A 7,645-nucleotide genomic window follows, 5' to 3' on the forward strand; every position below is an offset into this window, starting at 1 on the left:
GAAAGAAAGAAGAACAAAAAAAGATAAGAAAAAACGAACAAACAAACGGACATCTGAAAGAAAGAAAGAAAGAAAGAAAGAAAGAAAGATAGAAAGAAAGAAAGAAAGAAAGAAAGATAGAAAGAAAGAAAGAAAGAAAGAAAGAAAGAAAGAAAGAAAAGAAGGAAGAACAAACAAAAGAAAGAAGGAATGATCAAATAAACAAATGAAAGAAAGAAAGAAAGAAAGAAAGAAAGATAGAAAGAAAGAAAGAAAGAAAGAAAGAAAGAAAGAAAAGCTCTTTATATTCAATACATTTGTTCACTATACAGTTTACTTCAGTTTAGTGCACTTGAACCTAGATAGTATCCACTCTGTAGTGAATGAAGCTGTTTGGGATTCAGCCGATTCAACTCTCCAATAAATATCCCTCACTTTAGATAAAAAAGATTTTTTTTTTCCTGACCTTCTACTTACTATTTACGAAGGAAGGAAATGTTTCCTCGTTGAAATTTACAGCCACACCTGCCACAAAGAAAAGCGATCGGTTTGTCCAATTAAATGACCCAAAAGCCTCCGATTAATCAAAGGTTATACGTAAATACTTCAGCAGAGATGGAAATGGATGATGAATGAAGAAGTAAATGGCTGCTCTCTAATGTAACACTACTAGCACTTTCCCCCTGAAGCTTCACTCCGCTTCTGTCTCCTGAGCTTTGATTGATGAAGTGTTGTTACTAGAGATTTATCCACGCGAGACAGAGTGTCCATAATGTATGAACATTTACACACACACACACACACACACACACACACACACACACACACTTGCTAGACGCCACACGTGTGGCCGTAATGTGTGGACACATTTTGTTCAGGTCAACAACTCGCAGCTTTTTACCTGCTGTCGCCTCGTTTTCCCTCACCGTCATTCACTTTAGCTCCTGCCTCCCTGCCCCCTAACACTTAAACACACACACATATACACACACACACTCTTTCTGCTGCTTCCCTAGCATGTCATGTGACCAGTTTCTCCAGTAGCCGAGAGTTCTCTGCACGCTAAGCACATAAAGCCGCTTGTTTGGCGCTAAGCCACCGAACGAAAAAATTACTTCCTTGAACCCGACACGACTATAATTAAGTGTTGGAAAGCAGTGAGCAGGTCCCACAATTTGTAGCGCAGCAAATCATATTTTCCACCCGAGAGATATGGACATAACCAATGATTTAATACCAGGAATGTCATAATTATTTTCGGGGATCGGGTTGCCGCTAATGGGAGCACGCTTGAAAGCCCTAATTAGGTTTTTGTAGTCGACTGTCACCGGCGAGGGCGAGAGAGAGAAAAGAAAAGGTGGCTGAGGAAATAAAGTTCGCAGCGCCAGGGCCAAGGCTGTAATTTGAGCTTCGGCTCCAGGACGGGGCGAAATCACGATTGCTTGCGCGGCAGCAAAACACGCGGGGAGTAATTGCGAGGTGTCGACCCACACCTTGTGAGTGCATGCACGTGTGTTTGTGTTTGTGTGTGTGTGTAACGGATAGAGGGAGGGGGGGGGGGGTGGAGGTTAAGGGGTGTATGATTACCAGGGTATCCTCTTTGTGAGACAAGTGTGGAGGAGAGAAAGAAGAGGGGGAAAAAAATAAAAACACAACAATTATAAAGTGAGTCATTCACGCAGACGTTCAGGTAATAACGACTTGTGTAATAAGAGCCATTTTTGTGAAAAAGAAAATATATATATGTATATATATGCAGGGAAAAAGTTCCAATAGGAAGAAAAAAAAGACTTCACTTAGCAGCTGGCATGAGCTATATGTGGGATAATAATACCAGAAATGATGATAGAGTAGACTGTAAGAAGCATCTGCTGCATGCCTGAAGCATGAGGATATTTGCTCTTGGTGTGTGTGTGTGTGTGTGTGTGTGTAAATGTGTGCCAGTGTGTTTTAAGCATAGTTCAGTGTCATCTTTGCTACAGGGCTGATGTTGGGAAAATAGAAATCTGGGCAACATCACTCACAGCAATAAAAATTTGAGCTATTTTGGGGGTTGCAGTGTTGGAGTTTAACTCCTCGAATTGGGTTTATTATTATAATACGGCGCATATCACTCAAAATTAACGACGATACATTTCTAGCGAAAAGTGTCTGTGAACACATACGAGGAATGTAAGTCTGGACCTGCTGACGGGATTTTGGGTTAAAGTTTCGCTTGACTTCCAATTTTAGAGATATTTCAGAAAATCCGGTGGTTGGAAAATATGGCTGTGATTAACCATTTAAAGCATGTCGCCAGTCTGTAAAGTGGACTACTGAACTCCGTATATTAACATTTTTTTGCGTAAATTTTGCAAAATGAAATGAAGTGAAATATTCTATAATTAGATTGGATATATGTAGGGAATCCGTTGAAGAGGTTCAGTAACTTTTCTATTTTTTTGTTGCAAAATTATTAGAAATATTCTAAGATATTATTAGACATGGCTAAAATCGAATTGTAGCCACTTGTAGCACAGAAATACAGTAATGTTCCTATTCATACTGAGACTGTCTAATATCAGCTTTAACAGTCTCACAGTAACTTACAGTGATCATAGCATAACTTCCAATAAATTCTTAATCTTATTTTAATGTATAGTCTTAGTTATTTACAGTCTTATGGTAACTTACAGTCATATATTAACATTCCTGTAGTTACCTAGCGTCTCAGAGTAACTTATAGCCTTATAATTACAATCACAGAGTAACTTACAGTCTTATAATAGCATGCAGTCTCACAGTAACTTCAAAATGTATAGTAACTTACATTCTCATGAACCTCACAGTAACTTACAACCTCACAGTAACTTAAAGTCTAACAATAACTTACAACCTTACAATAAATTACAATCTCAAAATAACTTAATTGTATATTAACTTGCACTCTCACAATATCTTACAGCCTCACAGTAACATACAACCTCACAATAGCTTACAACTTCACAGTAACTTACAACCTCAAGATAACTTAGTCGTATCTTACAACCTCACAATAACAAACAACCTCACAAAAACTTACAACCTCATGATAACTTACAACCTCACAATAACTTACAACCTCACAATAAATTACAACCTCACAACAACTCACAACCTCACAGTAACTTACAACCTCACAATAACTTACAACCTCACAACAACTCACAACCTCACAATAACTCACAACCTCACAGTAACTTACAACCTCACAACAACTCACAACCTCACAATAACTCACAACCTCACAGTAACTTACAACCTCACAATAACTCACGACCTCACAATAACTCACAACCTCAAAGTAATTTTCAACCTCACAATAACTCACACTCTCGCAATAACTTACCTCACAATAATTTACAACCTCACAATAACTCACAACCTCACAGTAATTCACAACCTCACAATAACTCACACTCTCGCAATAACTTACCTCACAATAATTTACAACCTCACAATAACTCACAACCTCAAAGTAATTTTCAACCTCACAATAACTCACACTCTCGCAATAACTTACCTCACAATAATTTACAACCTCACAATAACTCACAACCTCACAGTAATTCACAACCTCACAATAACTCACACTCTCGCAATAACTTACAACCTCACAATAATTTACAACCTCACAATAACTCACAACCTCACAGTAATTCACAACCTCACAATAACTCACACTCTCGCAATAACTTACAACCTCACAATAATTTACAACCTCACAATAACTCACAACCTCAAAGTAATTTACAACCTCACAATAACTCACAACCTGAAAGTAATTTACAACCTCACAATAACTCACACTCTCGCAATAACTTACCTCACAATAACTTTACAACCTCACAATAACTCACAACCTCACAATAACTTAAATCGTCAAAGTTACATTCTTACAGTAACTTACAACCCAATATTACTTAAACCCTGAAATATAAAGTATAATTTGAGAAATTAAAAAGAAATTAAAGTATATTGCTGTACTGGATTACTGAACATATAACTCATCCTAGATATCTACATGCACCTACTACTGCTGCTCGTGGTGTTATGTATATACATAACATATAAATGCAGTCATACTGTACTATAAATGACATGATTTACAGAAAGTGTTGTCTGTTTTTTACCCTTGCTTATGTGTGTTTGTGTTTTGTTTTTAACTTCTGACCTATTTAAATGAATAGCAGGGACATGAAAGGACAAAAATATTACGCAAACTGCCAGTTAGTCTCTTACTGTAGCATTAATAATGGCTGCTCAGACAATAATCATGCAGGTGTGTCTCTATTAAAAATAAGAGCGATGAAATATATATATGTGTGTGTGTGTGTGTGTGTGTCACCTGGCCAAGGTGCGTCCAGTGTTAAAGGGTTTCCCCAGATGTGCTGTAGGGGTTGGCTGGTTTTCAGAAGAGGAGGGCCATCTAACCCCCTCTGGGCACTTAGCAACAGACACACAGAGACACGACACCTTCCTGTCAACAAACAGCATGCAGACGCCTTCCTCCTCACACACACACACACGCACAAAAATACACACATAAACACATATACACACACATACACATAGTCTCTATCAGTCATTAGCTTGTAGGGAAGTTAAAAGCAGACATTAGGTCAGTGGGGAGGCTATGAGCAAGCACGCGTATGTGTGTGTGTGTGAGAGAGAGAGTTTATTTGTTTGCGTGTGTGTGTGTGTGTGTGTGTGTGCAAAGGTAAAGTGCATCACAAACTACTTATTAACTCAGCACAGTGTCACTATTATCTCCCATCTCCAGCTGTATTTATTTATAATTTTCATTTTATAGTGTGTTAGAACACGAAGCAAAACTTCAACACACACACACACACACACTCACACACACACACACACTCACTCACACACACAAAGGAATCTATCCAAAAAGCTCAGTGCACGTATTAATTATGTATATTTTAAAAAAATCTCAAAGTACATATTAGTGTCTGTGTGCTGAGAAAAGAAATAATACAACACAACAAGGTGCGCTGTTACGGGAAAATAATCAACAACATAATGAAACTGTTCCCATGCTGAAGTTTATATATACTATAACATTAAGTGCTTTATTCCTTTTGTACCGCTGCCATTTTCCGGCAAATCTCAGCTCATCATAGCAAAGTAAGTTCCATCATGGTGTCAATCCTCTGACTGAACCTTCTGTGTATTTTTTATATTACTTATACAGATTTATACTTTTATTTACTAAGAACATTTGAACCCCCGATGCCAAAATATGGAAGTTCAATATTTTATATTTGGTCCTGTCCATGTTCAGCTTGAAATAACTAGCTAGCTAAATAACATCACTCTTCATCACTCTCTTCCTCTTTCTACCTCCTTCATGAGCGGATTAATTTCCGCTGCAAGTTGCCCAAACAGCCCGAAATACAGAGATTTTTATTGTGTCCATGTTGATGACTGAGTGTCTTTGTCATGTTCCACTCCACAGTGGAGGTCAATATGAAGCTCATATGTAAAGTAAACACTCAGGACTTTAAGAATTTGTAGTGTTTCAGAACTATTTCTGTTTTTCCCCTAGCCTACTGAGAGCGATATATTCATAGAAAAGATCCAGAAAACAAAAAACGGTTCATTTTTTCCCACAAAAATGTTTCTATCTTTAAAGTAAATGTTGATGTCAAACCGATTTCTGCTCTCTGAGATGCTCCGTGTGCTTGTCCATCTAAAAAGCAGCTCTTCAACTAGTAAAATTCTGTGTAAGGTTCTCCAACAGAGGGATAAAACACACGTCTAAAACACACTGAAAGCCAACAGACTCATTTTAGATCAGACTCACAGCCACAACATCATTCATTTCTTTATATTGATATATTAAAATGTCCCATAAGTCTGTTTCCTTTGCCTTTTGTTAAACGTGAGTCATGTGACTTTCTATTACAGGCTTAGCTCAGATGAAGTCCACTAGCTTCAGGGAGTTTGGGTTATAAGCAAACTTCACATCCTTCCTGCTTTCTCTGGCTATTACATTACATCCCGTCACTACAGCAAGACCTATAATAAGGAATAAGCAGAAAGCGCTTAGAGTTTATTACATCTATTGCAGCTAAAATTTATCTTCAACCACTTTTCTTAGCTTAAGCCGTATTTAGCCTCCAGTATATTATTAAATATAAATAAACAAATCATTTCATTGGTATCTAATGCCCTTATACTATAGTACATGTTGACCTTCTATAAATTCCATGATATTAAACCTCAATCATCCTCCACTCTTCATTACTCTAAGTAGACTTGCATAAACGTGTAATAAACCTTAACGAGCTTTTTCACCCGTCAGCGTTTTGCTTTAGAGGCACGATCATAATTATCCGCTGCAATTTCCTTCGCTTTGAGACCTCATTCAGGTTACTACAAATTGGTTAATAAAGCTGATAAAAAAAGGTTACTGTACAACTTACACCCAGGATGTTAATTATTGCGTTTTAATTCCGTGCAATTCGATTGGTTAATGAAGTTAACGATTAGCTGGACGGTCACACTGCGTTTAACACGAATCACAGAGCTGCGGTGAATATTTTCAACCTGTTAACTTATAAATTAATGAGAGAGATTAAAGACTGATACTGGTTGAATCTACATCATACATACAAAGGATGAGCTGGGAAGAAAAAATAAATAATAAAAATAAATAAGATTAAATAAATAAAAATAAATAAATAAATAAATATTGTACAAGAAAGATAAAATCATATTTATTATTAAGTTGTATATTAATGTAAGAAATAAATTAATTTGAGTGATTATTACGTCTATTATCCCATTTTTTAAGTATTTGAGGAAATGTAGAATAAAAAAAACATGACCCTTGTTTGTTTAAGGAATAAAATGCAATCAAACTGGAGAGACAAGAAAAACTGTCATATTAATCCAAAAAATTTCCGTACAATAATCTCTGTCTCAGACGTACAAGCTTTATTCCGAACGCTCCATGCACTTTAATCCCAGCGAGAACTGCATGTCCCTCTGAATTCCTCCAGTGTCTCGGATGTCACAATGCGCATGGGAACGGCTCTCTGGCATGCAGCGCTCAGACATGGCAGGTCCCGACACCGCGGCTGTGTCCGAGTGCGGATTAGATTTCCTCACGCTGTCAGGACAAAACCGGAAAAGGTCTGATCTCTAGTCTGTCTCTCCTGAGCTTTAAACAGAAATCTGATCAAAAACACGGCCAGGAGTCTTTATGTAAATCAGAGAGAGTTGTGTATTCTTTCTTTCTTTCTTTCTTTCTTTCTTTCTTTCTTTCTTTCTTTCTTTCTTTCTTTCTTTCTTTCTTTCTTTCTGTCTGTCTTTCTTTCTTTCTTTCTTTCTTTCTTTCTTTCTTTCTTTCTTTCCTTCCTTCCTTCCTTCCTTCCTTCCTTCCTTCCTTCCTTCCTTCCTTTCTTTCTTTCTTTCTTTCTTTCTTTCTTTCCTTCCTTCCTTCCTTCCTTTTTCTTTCTTTCTTTCTTTCTTTCTTTCTTTCTTTCTTTCTTTCTTTCTTTCTTCCTTCCTTCCTTCCTTCCTTCCTGCCTTCCTTCCTTCCTTCCTGTCCTGTCCTGTGCTGTTTCTGACCAGTCAGACAGACAGAAATGAATGTTCCTGAATGGAAGCACACAGTGATATG

The 7,645-nt window shown here is 37.3% G+C and overlaps 1 long non-coding RNA gene across 1 annotated transcript in view; it reads left to right on the forward strand.

Annotated features, from left to right (window-relative positions):
* Window positions 1–6,918: 6,918 nt before the first annotated feature.
* Window positions 6,919–7,645, forward strand: part of LOC131347820 (uncharacterized) — an 8,026-nt gene continuing 7,299 nt past the window's right edge. The window contains exon 1 of the long non-coding RNA XR_009203832.1: window positions 6,919–7,155. This is a non-coding gene — a long non-coding RNA (uncharacterized LOC131347820). The remainder of the gene's footprint in view (window positions 7,156–7,645) is intronic.

The sequence above is a fragment of the Hemibagrus wyckioides genome, linkage group LG27 (genome assembly GCF_019097595.1).
Source record: "Hemibagrus wyckioides isolate EC202008001 linkage group LG27, SWU_Hwy_1.0, whole genome shotgun sequence".
Lineage (NCBI taxonomy): Eukaryota > Metazoa > Chordata > Actinopteri > Siluriformes > Bagridae > Hemibagrus > Hemibagrus wyckioides.